A 14,493-nucleotide genomic window follows, 5' to 3' on the forward strand; every position below is an offset into this window, starting at 1 on the left:
GCACAATCTCAGCTCACTGCAACCTCCGCCTCCCAGGTTCAAGCAATTCTCCTGTCTCAGCCTCCTGAGTAGTTGGGACTGCAGGCACCAGCCACTACGCCCGGCTAATTTTTGGTATTTTTAGTAGAGACAGGGTTTCACCATGTTGGCCATGTTCAAGACAGGCTGGTCTTGAACTCCTGGCCTCAAGTGATCCACCTGCCTCAGCCTCCCAAAGTGCCGGGATTACAGGTGTGAGCCATGGCACCCAGCCTGATCCCTGGAATTTTTAGTTATATTATGATAGACCAAATTCTAATGTAGCCCACAAGATTGCCATGCCCCCTGCCAGATACACACCTCTTCCCAGTTAGTCAATGGGACAGTAATCAAGGTTCTGCTGTTGTGAAGGGATTTTGCAAATATAAGTGAGGTCCAAAGTCAACCAACCTTAAAATAGAGAGATTATCTTGGTGAGCCTGATCTAATTAAGAGAACCCTAAAAGGGATGGGGCTTTACCAGGAATGAGATTCAAAGTGAGAGAGGACATGTTGATGGAGGAGGCAAGTCATATGGCAAGGAACTAAAGGTGAATGCCAGGACCTGAGAGTGGCCCCCAGCTCACAGCCAGCAATGGAACGGGACCTTGGTCCTACGACCACAAGAAACTAAATACAAAAAACCATGTGAGCTTGAAAAAGGACCATGAGCTCCAGATAATAAGGCAGCCCTGTTGACACCTCAATTTCAGTCTTATGAAACCCTGAACAGATAATTCAGCTAAGCCATGCCTGGACTTCGGACCTCCAACAGATAATTCAACTAAGCCATGCCTGGACCTCGGACCTCCAGAAACTGTGAGATAATAAATAGGTATTGTTATAGGTGGGAATTGAACAATGAGAACACATGGACACAGGAAGGGGAACATCACACTCTGGGGACTGTAGTGGGGTGGGGGGAGCGGGGAGGAATAGCATTAGGAGATATACCTAATGCTAAATGACAAGTTAATGGGTGCAGCACACCAGCATGGCACATGTATACATATGTAACTAACCTGCACATTGTGCACATGTACCCTAAAACTTAAAGCATAATAATAATAAAATAAAAAATAAAAAAAAGAAAAGATGCACACACACAAAAAAATAAATAAATAGGTGTTGTTTAAGTCACTATATTTGTAATTTGTCATACAGCAATAGAAAACCAATCCACATATAATACAATAAATTTCTTTTTTTTTTTTTGCTTGAATCACTTTGAGTTTAATTTGTCTATTGTAACCAAAATAAACAAATATTCTTAATTTCTCTGAGATGGTACTATCTTGGGTTCCTTATATTACTCCTTATACCCCCTGTGCAGTTTTTTGCTCTCCCTGTTCTTTCTAACTCTAGGGGACAGATTTCCTAAGGCTATCTGCTCAGTTCTATTCACTTTCTATAATGATTTCCTTCTACTGTTTATCGTTCTTAAATCTGTATCCTGGTCCCTGGTATCTCCCCCTACAAACTCCTGGATATATGCAGTGGAAATAAATTATGTTTATTTCAAAATTTCCCAGTCCCTTGCTCCAAACCCAGCTCCTCCTCTTTAATTTCTGATGGAAGCTGACAGCATCATCATCTTCTACTCTTTCTCCCACATTCCATCGGTTTCCAAGTCCTACCAATTCTGCACCCTCTCTATCTTCACCGCCCCATGCTAGCTCAGACTGAATTCCTCTCACAGCAGCCTGCTCATTGGTCTTCTTGTCAATGCTTTCTCTCTCTAAACCATTTGAGTCATCCCTGTTGGATCGAACTTCCTAAAGTAGATATAATATAACACAACTTCCCCGTGCCATCCATACCTTCATTGGTTCCTACAGCTTACTGAACATCTTCGAAATTCTTTATTTGATGTTGAAGATCTTCACAATCTGGCCCCAGCATGCTTTTCCAACTTCATTTCTACTTCTCCCCTCATGCACACTGAAGCAGCCACAGTGAGCTTCTCACTTCCTCTCTGAGAGCTCGCATTTCTACTCCACGTGTCAAAATGTAAGCCAGACCTCCCAAGACCAGCTCAAATCCCACTTTTTCTACAACTCTTTCTTTTATCCTCTTATTCTACAACTTTCTCAATCAGAAGTTTTTTTTTTTTTTTTTTGGTTGTTTTGTTTTTGCATGTGAACGCCTATGGTTTTAAAATTCATTTTCCTTATGTTACTAACCATTTTATTCCTTATCCTACAATAGGCGTCATCTCCCCGAGTGGAATGTGGTAACTTCCGTAAAGGTAGGGTTTATGTCTGTCTTCTTTTTGTAAGCTTCATGGGGCTTTCGCAAATGATAACTCTTTGATCAATATTTGTTGATTAACTGATTGATAACATGGCATTATATTACATCATACTCGAAGATGTTATATGTCTTTGAGTCTCTGTCCTCCATGGAAGAGGACAGGTGTTCAAATGGAAGAACACCCTTTTGGGTGACTTGGAGAAAAATCATCACATAAGCCTCTAAGGAAACTGTGCAGTCCATCAATGAAATGTTCCACAAGAGCCTCTTTTTCCAACTCAGAACTAAAGGTAACTCTTTGTATTTTCTTTCTGAGGAATAAAGAGAAGCTGCCAGGGCTGCTGGCAATTGCAGAGTTCAGAAATGCTTCCTCTGAGTGAGCACACTCAGCCCAGCGGGTGCAGAGCCCTGTCTCCACCCTGCCCACCAAGGAGCTTAAGTGGCAGGCAAACTGGGCCAAAAACACCCCTTTCCCATGGAGAGGCATCTCCAGTGCAGGGCTGGACTGAGAGGCATCTCCAGTGCAGGGCTGGACTGAGAGTCATCTCCAGTGCAGGGCTGGACTGAGAGTCCAGTTAGACCTCAAGAAGAGTTGGCAGGAGGTCAGCGTGGGAGGTAGGCCAAAACTCAAGGTATTCTGAAGAATATGATTTATTCACAATATCATGCGTTCCCTGTTCAGTTAATATTTGATCATTTATGGGAGTTATCCATTGTAAAATTTCTTACAAACTGGCAGTCCTTAGATACCTAGCATGCACTCAGAATATTCTCTGTGTATATTAACTGGTTTGTGTTCAGGGAATAAAATCCAAAATTAGTATCGGCCTAAAGAACACATTATCAGAGATAAATATGCTGGAAAAATGTCTATCCTCAAAGGTTTTTTAAAAAAAATTATACTTCATGTTGATCCATGTCACTGCTTCTTATCATTAGCATGGCTTATCACATAAAGGTAAGGATTTATTCATACAGAGACTGCTGCTGTGTGTATTTGTATGCAGGTTACATCTCCTTATGGACGTAGTGCAAAGTTTGCTATGAAATATAATTATACATTGGAGAAAAGTATGTCTGCATATCAAGAATAAAATGAAAATAAAATGTAAGTTGAACATATAGATGATAAATACCCAATCTGTGCTGAGCAGCTGTAGAATGACGTCTCAGGAAATTAGTATTTTAAAGACAAGATGTCTTGTGCTCCTATTGACAACTTATTCCTGGCCTTATTTGTTCAACACGCAGGTCCTTCAGGTATTGCTGTAGCACAACAGAAAGAACAGTGGGCCAGAAGACAGGGAGGTCTGGGTCTAGAAGCCCAGAGACTCCACATCCCCTGAGTTACACATCCCCTTTCTGGTTGCCATGAGTCATCACGCACCTTCTGCCCAGAGGAGAGTTTTATTCATGCCTGCTTGAAAAGGTCAGTGTTTAGGTGTTGCAGAAGTGCTTGGTGAAAATGGGGAAGGCTGAAACACAGCCTGTGCCTCATGCTTTGATAATTTCTGAAGCATTTATAAATCATGAGCAGCTAAGGTCTGCAAGATGCTAATGTGTGCAGTCCAGTCCTCTGACTTTAAGTCTCTTTCAGTTCCTGCTCTATTTGCTCCTTTTTAATAACACAATTAGTAAAAATCCTAAAAAAGAAATAGCTAAATATTTTCCTCTCATTCTCTTTTTGCCATAATATTGAGAGTTATATGATAGTATCTTCAACTATTTTATTTGGCCTGACTTCACAAAGTACCAAACGGGGAGTGAAGATAAAATGAAGAGACAGAATCCACATATGCATCTCCCAACCTCTGTCCTTTTGAACAGACACAAGTAACAGAATTTACCAAAAGTATTAAAAACACGACCTTGGAAGCATCCTATCAAAGCCACAACTTCCTTTTCTTTTTATGAAATACTACCATGCAAAATTGCATGGCTACAGCTGGGACATCAAATCATGCTTTAAAAAATTAGTATTGGGGCTGGGCGTGGTGGCTTACGCCTGTAATCCCTGTACTTTGGGAGGCCAAGGCAGGTGGATCATTTGAGGTAAGGAGTTCAAGACCAGCCTGGCCAACATGGTGAAACCCTGTCTCTACTAAAAATACAAAAATGAGCCAGGCATGGTGGCAGGCGCCTGTAGTCCCAGCTACTCACGAGGCTGAGGCAGGAGAATCACTTGAACCCAGGAAGCGGATGTTGCAGTGAGCCAAGATCATGCCACTGCACTCTAGCCTGGGTGACAGAGTAAGACTCTCTCTCTCTCTCTCAAAAAAAAAAAAAGTTATTATTGGTTTATTAGTAAAAGCCATTCAAAGCTCAAAAACAACAGAATTATTTTCCGAAATTCAAAATCAGTGCCAGATTTAACTACTTTTGCATAATATTTGCCCCCACAGAACTTTCCATAATAATATTACGTCAACAGCACTCATTTTCTTTTTGATCTACTTGTTTTACTAAATTAAAAGCCAACAGATACAACAACTCCATACTTTAAACTCCTTTTTTAATACTATTCCGAGTAACTGCTTCCTTGTTTAAATATTACAATTTTCTGACGCAATCAGAACAAAGTATTGCAAGACAAAGGTGCTATTGAAAACTTCTCTTTTTTTGGAGGAGGCTTCATAAAAGCATTCTAGCTTAAAACTGGGATTTCAATGGCCTTAACTGTGAATACCACATAGCAGAAATGCCACTTGGCATTATATCTAGGGATTACCTGTTGAAACATCAAAGACAGGTATACTTTGATGTGGGTTACGCAGGGCCGGGTAAGTAACAAGAAATACAATTATTCTTTCTTTCTATGAATGTGGCACTGAAGATTTGATACCATATTTGGAGCACAGATCCATCGTGCGGAGGGATGGGGAAACACAGGAGAGGGGTGCTGAGTGTGACCACATGTCCACAGGCCTGTCTGAGCTCGCTACAGGTCACACTGCATCATGAAGGACCCTGTATTCCACTTGCTGCAATTTCAGTGCAAATAAAGGAAAATATCAACTACTATTTTATGAGTAAAGGACGCTGGCAAGATGCAGCCGTGGTTTGTCTTAAGAGTCCTGAAACTCAGTTAAAATACCTGATGATCGCGTTTCATTAAAAACCCCAAGGAATTTCTTTACACCATGAGCATTCTACAAGTTTCCTATCTCTCTTTAAGACTAAATATTTAAAACTCTTTAGAATTAGCATCATCTATGTGTCACTTGGCTCTAGGACACATATTCTCGGGGAAGAGCATATCCCCATTTCTATTAGGAGAAAGAATAACAGTATTTCTCCCCTCCTCCTTCATCTTGCAGATTTAGGGGTTTATCCTAGTATCATGGCTCAGGGGATTCTCACACTTACAACTCCTAATATATCAAAAAAGGAGAAAATCTCTCTTCACTACTTAATTGTTTTGTCGAATAAGCTCTCAAAAGTTCATTTTTGTTACCTTTTTCAGGCAAAATAAGAGGCCTTTTACAAAAATTCTATTGCTAAAACAATGGAATTCTCCCGGGAATGACTTCGTTATGGAAATGAAGTGACAGCTTCTTTTATCTAGCCAGGCAGAAAGTCTGCATTTATAAAAGGCATTCAGAGCACTCAAGTGTTGTGTGTGGGAGGACAGAAAATGCTATTTTTAATTCAGATTGCAGCATTCCTCCCATCCAGGTCTTTCAGTATAATCATAATCATAATAAGACTGATGTAAAAAGAAAAAAAAAAAGATTCCCATTCCTGCTGACCCCAGCAGAAAAAGAGAGAAAAAAAGAAAGAAAGAAAATTAAGAAAATGATTAATACAGCTTCCTTCCACTTTTAGACCATTCTGTGGGCTTGGAGATCCACCTTCGAGGCAATCAGAGCAGACTATCCATTATCCAAAGTTAAAAGCACTTTAACTCTGCTAGTAACAGCATCACGTCTTCTCACACAAATTTACATTCTTGTTCGTGTGACTTTCACTCTCCTAAGTTTGCAGGAATCGCCTGTGCCTGCTGGGAAACGCCGTGCAAGTTCCTCCATCTGTTTCCAAGACTTAACATTCCTTGGTGACAGTGCAATGGATGAATCCAGCCTGGTGGCAGGGCCATGCTGGGAACTTGATTTCTAATGTCAATCACTGGAATGCCCTTCTAGTAAGGAAGAGGTGCCCAAGCTTCTGTTTGAGTTAACACAGACCTTTCCAGGTCAGGTGTAGAATCTGGAGTGATGAATGGAAGTGCTGGAAAGGAAATGAAGACCAGTGTAGATGTCTCTTTGCAGAAGTTGAACATTGGAGGAAAAAACAGAATAAGATGAAAATGGAATCACAAAGGGTAAAATGACTGGTTTAAGGCTATATGTGCAGGATTAGAGAAGAGATGGGGTCAAAGGGGTATTTTTTAATGAAGATAAAATTCACATAACACAAAATTCAGCATTTTAACTGTTTTTAAAATGTGTAAGTCAGTGGCTTTTACTCCATCCACATGTTGAACAACCATCTCACTATCTAATTCCAGAAGATTGTCATCATCCCCCTTACCCATGAAACAGTCACTCCCTGTCCCCCACTCCTCTCAGCCCCTGGCAAAGACTAATCTACTTTCTGTCTCTAAGGAGTTGTCTATTCTGGATGTTGTGTATAAACTGAATCATACAATATGTGGCCTTTTGTGTCTGGCTTCTTTCTCTTGGCATAATGTTTTCAAGGCTCATTCATACTGTAACATGTACCAGTACTTCATTCTTGTTTTCGTTCAATAATACTCTATTGTAGGCTATACCACATTTTGTTATTTATTCGTCAGTTGATGGACATTTGGGATGATTCCATATTTGGGCTACTATGAATCATGCTGCTATGAACATTCATGTACATGTTTTTGTTTGAATACCTGTTTGCAAATCTCTTCAGTGTATACCTAAGAGCAGAACTACTGAGTCATATGGTAATTCTGTGATGACTTGCCAAATTGTTTTCTATAGTGATTGCACCATACTACATTCCCACCAGCCAGGTAGGAAGATTACCATTTTTTCCACAACCTTGCCAACACTTGTTATTTTCCTTTTTTAAAAAAATTATGGCCATCATAATGGGTGACCATAATAAAGTGGTATCTCATTGTGGTTTTGTTTGCATTCCCCTAAACACTAATGATGTTGGACATCTTTTCATAAGCTTATTGGCTATCTATATATCTTCTTTGGAGAAATCTCTATTCAATGCCTTTGTCCATCTTTAAACTGGGTTGTTAGTCTTTTTCTCTTTGAATTGTAAGAGTTCTTTATATATTCCAGAAACTAGACCCTTATGAGATACTGATTTGCAAATATTTTCTCCCATTCTGTGGGCTGTCTTTTGACTTTCTTGACAGTGCCCTTTGGTTCACAAAGGCTTTGATACTGATGAAGTCCAATGCATCTATTTTTTTCTTTTGTTGTTTGTGCTTTTGGTGTCACATCTAAGAATCTATTGCCAAATCCATGGTCATGAAGATTTACTCCTGTTTTCATTTAAAAGTTTTATAGTTTCAGTTCCTACATTTAGGGTATTGATCCATTTTTAGTTCATTTTTGTATATGGTGTGAGGTAAGGGTTCAACTTCTTTCTTTGGCATGTGTCCCATGTGACTTTTTCCATTGTCTCAGCACCAATTGTTGAAAAGAGGTAAGAGAGATTTTGAGTATGAAGTGATTTTAGTCTTTTCTCTTGAAAAAACAAAACTTTAAAAATATATATTATTTTAAAAATTAATTTTCTGGCTTCTGGTTACACTATGACTGTATTCAGCCACTATTTAAATGTTTTTCCTCATCCCACATTTTAAAGATGCAGCAAGTTTTCATGAATGATGACCCACCAGAGCCATGATGCTGAGCTTTCAGGGAAGCCAACCACCTCTTGAGGTGGTGCTTTTGCAAGAACTAATTTTCAAAAGCAACAGTAGCTTGAAATTGCTGACTTTGAGTTGCATTTGCTTCTGTGTTTGTGCCCCTCTAGTGAACAGCCCCTGTCTTCAGATATCCATAGACCTCTGTTCTCTTTCCAAGTCTGACACCCACCCATTAAGATTGGCTCTTTGGAGAAAACTTAATAACTAATTCATGCCAAATCGTGTATAACCAAGAGAAATAATAGACTTTTGGCATGATACCTAAGACTCTGTTTATCTTAAGCAAAAAGAATACAGTGTAGGTTGTAGAATTCTGGCTATCATCAGTTCAGCCAATGCAAGGAGTGAAGACTTTTAAATCCCCCTAAAGCATCAGTTCTCCAACTTGGCTACACATTGTGATCACCCGGAGAGATTTAGAAAGTACTAATGTCTGGGTTCCACCCACAGAGATCCTTACTTAACTGGTCTGGGGTATGGCTCAGGCAATAGAATTTTGGAAAGCTCCCCAAGTGATTCTACTATGCAGCCAAGGTGGAGAGTCACTGCCCTGAAGTCATCAGAGGTTGCTACCTACTCCTCCCACAAAGGCGGCTCCTCTTGTCACCTTGCACCACTTGCAAGCAATTAGGGATGTACATTTACATGTTTTTAAAAGTCTTATAATGTCCAATTAAAACTAACAAAACTTGAATTTCTTGTATCAGTTATCATTCACTCTTCTCAACAACCATGTGAAAGTAAGTTTATTGTTCCCAAATGACACACGAGGAAACAAACTCTGAGAGATTAATTAAGCGACAGAGCTAGGTCACAGAACTTGGAAGTGGCAGAAAACTGATTTTAATACAATTCTTTCAACCCCACAGTCTGTATCATTATAATCTCCCAGTAATTTCAAAAGGGCCAACCCCTGTGAGTGTGGGCATATAATTTGGTTGCATCTTCAATGTGGCACCCATCTTGTGGAATGGGACGAGGGGATAACAACTCACTGAAGAGAATAGCAGGCACTACCTCTGTCGGTTACTATTTACCTTTCTTTCTCTATATTGTATGCATGTGGGTGTGTGAGTGTATGTAAGTGTGTGTCCACCTAAGGAAAGTGGACCTCAAGGGTATATCTGAATTGAGAAAAATATGGCCCAACTACAAGAACGTACCTGGGTAGGGTTTTCAGAGATGTAGTAATTCTTTCCAAGATGTGATAAGACTGGTAAAAGGTCATGAAATACCTTCATTATGATTAAAAAAAAAAAACAAACATTGAGGAAACTACCAATTCATTCATTTATGGATTCATCTAATGCCTATATATAGATTACAAAGCTTAATCAGTAGTGAGTGACAAGACTGAAGAATATCAGGCAAAAATCTCCCATACTTAAATATTCAGGTTCTTATAATAGACAAGACACAATTTCCACATAATATCATCTTGTCTGCCAATGCATGGGGCACATTAACAAGCCTTGACACAATAGTAGAACAAATCAGAATTGGTAAAATGTATTATTAATGATGGTAGAAATTGGGAAGTGAGTTTCATGTCACTTTTTTCTCTTATTTCAAACTGGTGCACTCAAATGTGTAGGTTTGTGCATGTGCATGAGTGTGCACATATGCACGCATGCACACATGCATACACACAATCACACACAAGGCTTGAGTGAAGACTCTATTTCAGTTCTGCCATTGTTCACAGGCCTAACAACTTACTTTTCCTTAAAACAAGGAAAGGAGGGTTGTCATGTTATTATTCTGTTTCCATTATTATGCCATAAGGAAACTGGAAGAATTCTTTATTTTTAAAATATTTTAAAATTTTACTTTAAGTTCTGGGATACATGTGCAGAACGCACAGGTTTGTTACATAGGTATACATGTGCCATGGTGGTTTGCTGCACCTATCAACCCATCATCTAGGTTTTAAGCCCCTCAAGCATTAGGTATTTGTCCTAATTTTCTCCCTCCCCTTGCCCCCCACTCACCAATAGGCCCTGGTGTGTGATGTTCCCCTCCCTGTGTCCATGTGTTCTCATTATTCAACTCCTACTATGAGTGAGAACATGTGGTGTTTGGTTTTCTGTTCCTGTGTTAGTTTACTGAGAATGAGGCTTCCAGCTTCATCCATGTCCCTGTAAAGGACATGAGCTCATTCTTTTTTATGGCTGCATAGTATTCCATGGTGTATATTTACCACATTTTCTTTATCCAGTCTATCACTGATGGGCATTTGGGTTGGTTCCCAGTCTTTGCTATTGTAAATACTGCTGCAGTAAACATATGTGTGCATGTGTCTTTATAACAGAATGATTTATAATCCTTTGGGTATATAACCAGTAATGGGATTGCTGGGTCAAATGGTATTTCTGGTTCTAGATCCTTGAGGAATCGCCACACTGTCTTCCACAATGGTTGAACTAATTTACAGTCCCCCAACAGCATAAAAGCATTCCTATTTCTCCACAGCCTCGCCAGCAACTATTAGGAAACTGGAAGAATTCTATACAATAGATTTAGGAGCTGCAAAGGAGTAAGGATTTGCTGAAGATTTTCTTAGGCAAGTATTAGAAGTTGGTTAGATGAGAAAAGTTTTCACAAGTGGGAGTTGTACCTCCTTGTCTCCTAATTGTAGTGAATCTGTCAACTTTCTTTTCAGTGTATCAAGACTTTACTCTTCAAAATCATTCTCAGTATGCTCTGAATTGCTATACTTTTAAGTTAACTACTTCTCAAAGTGCTGTTTAAAAACTGACATCTTCAACCACATTTCAGGCTTAGAATCTATCTAAATTTGCAAAGTTTCATTGGTTCTTATGAAAGTGCTACTTAAAAAAATACACTTGACAGCCAATCTCTTGAAAATGATTTGTGCAGAAATTGTGTTCAAATTACTTTATATCAAGACATTTAAGAGAAAATGTGGTTTTCTTTGTAATAGGCTAAAAATAATGATATCCTTTATCTTCAACTGAACATGTACATATGTTGTATAAGCTGTTGCATTTAAACAAACTGAAAAACAGTAGGATTCTGGCTATAGTCCGTAAAGAAACAAAACTTGCCCAGAATATCATTTTAAGCATTAAAAAATACAATTAACTGCTATTTCCCACAAAGTTTAATCCTACATACAGAATCGGAATTGTCAACCAGGTCCAAAGCATCAAATTATAAAACCTGATGTCTCAGAAATAGACAAGAAAACTCAGAAAAAATAATTATTACAGTCCAATTGCACACAAAGAAAAGTGAGAATAAAAGGCAAGTTATATAGTTTATATTTCTACAAATTCCTTTTGAGTTACTGGGCAACATTCTATTTCAGTGGACCCTTATGACAGTAGTATAATGAAAATATCCCTAAGTCATAGCCCTAAAATAATTCCCACTGAACATTTCATTGAATGCTTAGTATGTGCAAAGTACTGTGAGGTGAGGTTCAGAAATGGAGAAAGCAGGTTTATTGCTTTGAATGCAGAATATTGATTTTTAAAACAGTAAGCTAATCGTCACCAACTATAATAATTTTTGATGATTCCTCATTGCCAACAGCAATGATTCTCAAATGTGTTTTTTAAAAGCCAGAACTCTGCCTTCAAACAAAATCTTATATAGAAATCTAATACACAAGATAAATAAAATTGAGGCTACTTACACTATCTAGTTTTATCGGTTCCTCCTACTCCTCATCCATCACCACCAAGTACTTCTGAAGGCAGCCCCACAGAGGTTCGCAGGGCAGAGGTTGGGAGACTGAGAAATCCTTAGGCTACTGGAGAATGTGGTCTGACCTCCACAGAGCTGAGGAGTCTGTACTCCTTAACATGGCCTATGAGACCCTCTATGGTTTGCTCCTGGCCTCATGACAAGTTACCACCAATGGAGTACTGACTGTTCCCTGCACACACTGCACCATGCTGTTTGTTCCCTGTGCTTTGTCCATGCTGTCCCTCAGCAGGTGATCCCTTTATGTCCATCTTCTCTTTGACAGATGCCAAGACACCCCACAACTCTGCACAGCTGGACACAGTCTTAACTCCACATACACATTCATTTTTGGCTCACCATGCTGGCTGGTAATTATTGTTCATATGGCTTTCACTTAAACTAACCTCAGAGTAACACAAGCACAGAAAATGTATTCATAGTTATACTCCAGCTTGGAACACAGATGTTGACCTAACAGTGGCTTCATAAATATTTGTTGAATGAATGAATAAAGATGGATGGGTGACTGGATGACATGACAATATACTTTCATCAAACTAGGGAAAAATCTTTAAGTAAATATACATATATATTACATATATACTTCTAAAAATTGTGGTAAACTACACAAATATAAAATGTACCATCTTAAACATTTTTAAGTATACAGTCAGTGGCATTAAGTACATTCACAATGATGCACAACCATTACCACCATCCACCCCCCAAACTCTTCATTTTGCAAAACTGAAACTTTTTAACATACGTACATTTAAAAAATTCTTAAAAATGTAATTTAATGATCTAGGGTGTGGGGTACCCAGGTTCTTCACTTCCCCCTTGCCCCCACCTGCTGTATATCTTGTGCCTTTCAGCCCCACTTAGGGCATCTTTAGCAAGAAATGTGGTAAATGTGGTTGAGACATGTGGTCAATGAAACTCCTGCCTACTAGCTTAGCTACTAGCTAGCAGTTTAGGCTGCTCAAAATGAATTTCCTGGATAATTTTCCTAAGCCCTCCCTGACTCCTACTCGCATGTACTGTTAGGAGCCAGCTTTCACTCCTGGGACTGGTTTGGGCTTCCAGAAAGCATGCCTTGTAAAGAACAGGGCCTGTGTGTCAAACAGCCTGTATACAATACACATAGCTTATATATGACAACCATGTGCTTTTTGTCATTTTAACATTTCTGAACTCAGGACTTATTTTATATATGATTGGTACATAAAAGAGTGGTAGCACCCCCACCCCCAGAAACTAATCATTTAATCTACAGTGCATATTATCATCAGCGACACTACAGAAATCAAAGAAAACTGGTATCTATTTCATATTTGCACAGAATCGTTTTTAATTTTAAATGTTTTTCATATAATGATCACATTGCCAATCTCACACTTGGAGGAGCATAAAGCAAAGAAGGAAAAGGACTTGAAAAGGGTGACAAGTCACTCAGGTGAATGGGATGAGGCCAGGAGGTGACCAGGCCTGGATCTGACGTGAACTGCTCCCCACAAAGACCTCTCCACGGCGCTCAGCCTCAGACTCCCCTCATGTGTAAAATAACACAGGGGAAATGAAAATTAAACCAGGGTTAAGCTGTTCCTGACGTGCTTCCTGCACCAACATTCAACCAGCTCTCTGACCTTCTTACGAGGCTCAGGAGTCCTCCTGGGGGGAAAGAGCTGCAACACCTGCTATTCACTTTGCATGGTTGGTTCAGGCTCTAGAAAATAGCAAGAGCCCACCTCCTCCTCCTGCAATCAGCTCTCCTGTTTCCTTTTTTTTTTTTTTTTTTTTTTTTTAGCTTTAGCTCTACTTCTATTTTCCAACTGGGATCATGGCTACTGCTTTCTACTACTCAGCAGCTAATTACACACACCCTCCGAGGAACGTAGGCCACTGGGTGAGGGGCCCAAACTCAGCTGGACACAATCCCTGCTTATCCCTCTCAGCTGTGGTCAGCTGGACACCTAGGCACACATGGGGAAGCCACTCAGTCCTTGCCTGAAAGAAGAAAACATACCGGCAGCCCAAATCTCAACCTTCTTCACTAACAGGCAAGCTTACCATGTGTTGAATTTAACCAGCCAGCACCAAACCATCAGACTTTCTGTTACTCAGAAATAAGTAAACAGTATGAAAAAGGTCCCTTATTAGGTGGGCTCAGGGTGCTGGTATCAGGACTATTTTTGCATATTCTATCATTAGGTCAGGCTGACATCCCAAACCTTAAAAAGTTAATAAGGGAAAGAACGCATAAACGCATATAAGCTTTATATGGAAGGTTAAGTACACTGGCAGCCTACTAAAATAGAAAGTTAAATACAGCAATGAGATTTTGAAATTTCCCCTTGCAATAAAAAAGAAGGGGCCTTAATAGGAACACAAGCCAGGCTTGCTGGAAAAGCATTCTTTGTTCCTTAAAACAACCTGCAATTGACTACTTATGGAGGACTTAAATTTCCGGAAATATTGTACCATCACCGACCCGTGTACACGGTTATGAGGCTCCCATAACAATAGCACTCTCAGGGAGAACCGACAGTTTAAAGAAAGCAAATTAGGGTCTCAGTAATAAGATGACTGAGAACATAAACTACTATGCGTCTATCTTTTAAACA

The 14,493-nt window shown here is 39.5% G+C and overlaps 2 long non-coding RNA genes across 6 annotated transcripts in view; one reads left to right on the forward strand and one right to left on the reverse strand.

Moving 5' to 3' along the window:
* The first annotated feature begins 545 nt into the window (after positions 1–545).
* Positions 546–6,920, forward strand: LOC134810273 (uncharacterized). 5 transcript variants are annotated; one of them, XR_010157915.1, is made up of 6 exons: positions 1,740–2,028; positions 2,227–2,266; positions 2,588–2,886; positions 3,279–3,379; positions 3,523–3,700; positions 6,256–6,920. It is a non-coding gene; the product is annotated as an uncharacterized LOC134810273 (long non-coding RNA). The 5 variants fall into 5 exon arrangements; XR_010157916.1 differs by having other exon boundaries at positions 2,004–2,028; positions 6,249–6,920; XR_010157914.1 differs by lacking the exons at positions 1,740–2,028; positions 2,588–2,886 and adding an exon at positions 546–837.
* The window catches only part of LOC134810274 (uncharacterized), an 89,637-nt gene continuing 79,910 nt past the window's right edge, over positions 4,767–14,493 (reverse strand). Inside the window, exon 4 of the long non-coding RNA XR_010157917.1 lies at positions 4,767–6,498. This is a non-coding gene — a long non-coding RNA (uncharacterized LOC134810274). The remainder of the gene's footprint in view (positions 6,499–14,493) is intronic.

This window comes from Pan troglodytes, chromosome 5 (genome assembly GCF_028858775.2).
Source record: "Pan troglodytes isolate AG18354 chromosome 5, NHGRI_mPanTro3-v2.0_pri, whole genome shotgun sequence".
NCBI lineage: Eukaryota > Metazoa > Chordata > Mammalia > Primates > Hominidae > Pan > Pan troglodytes.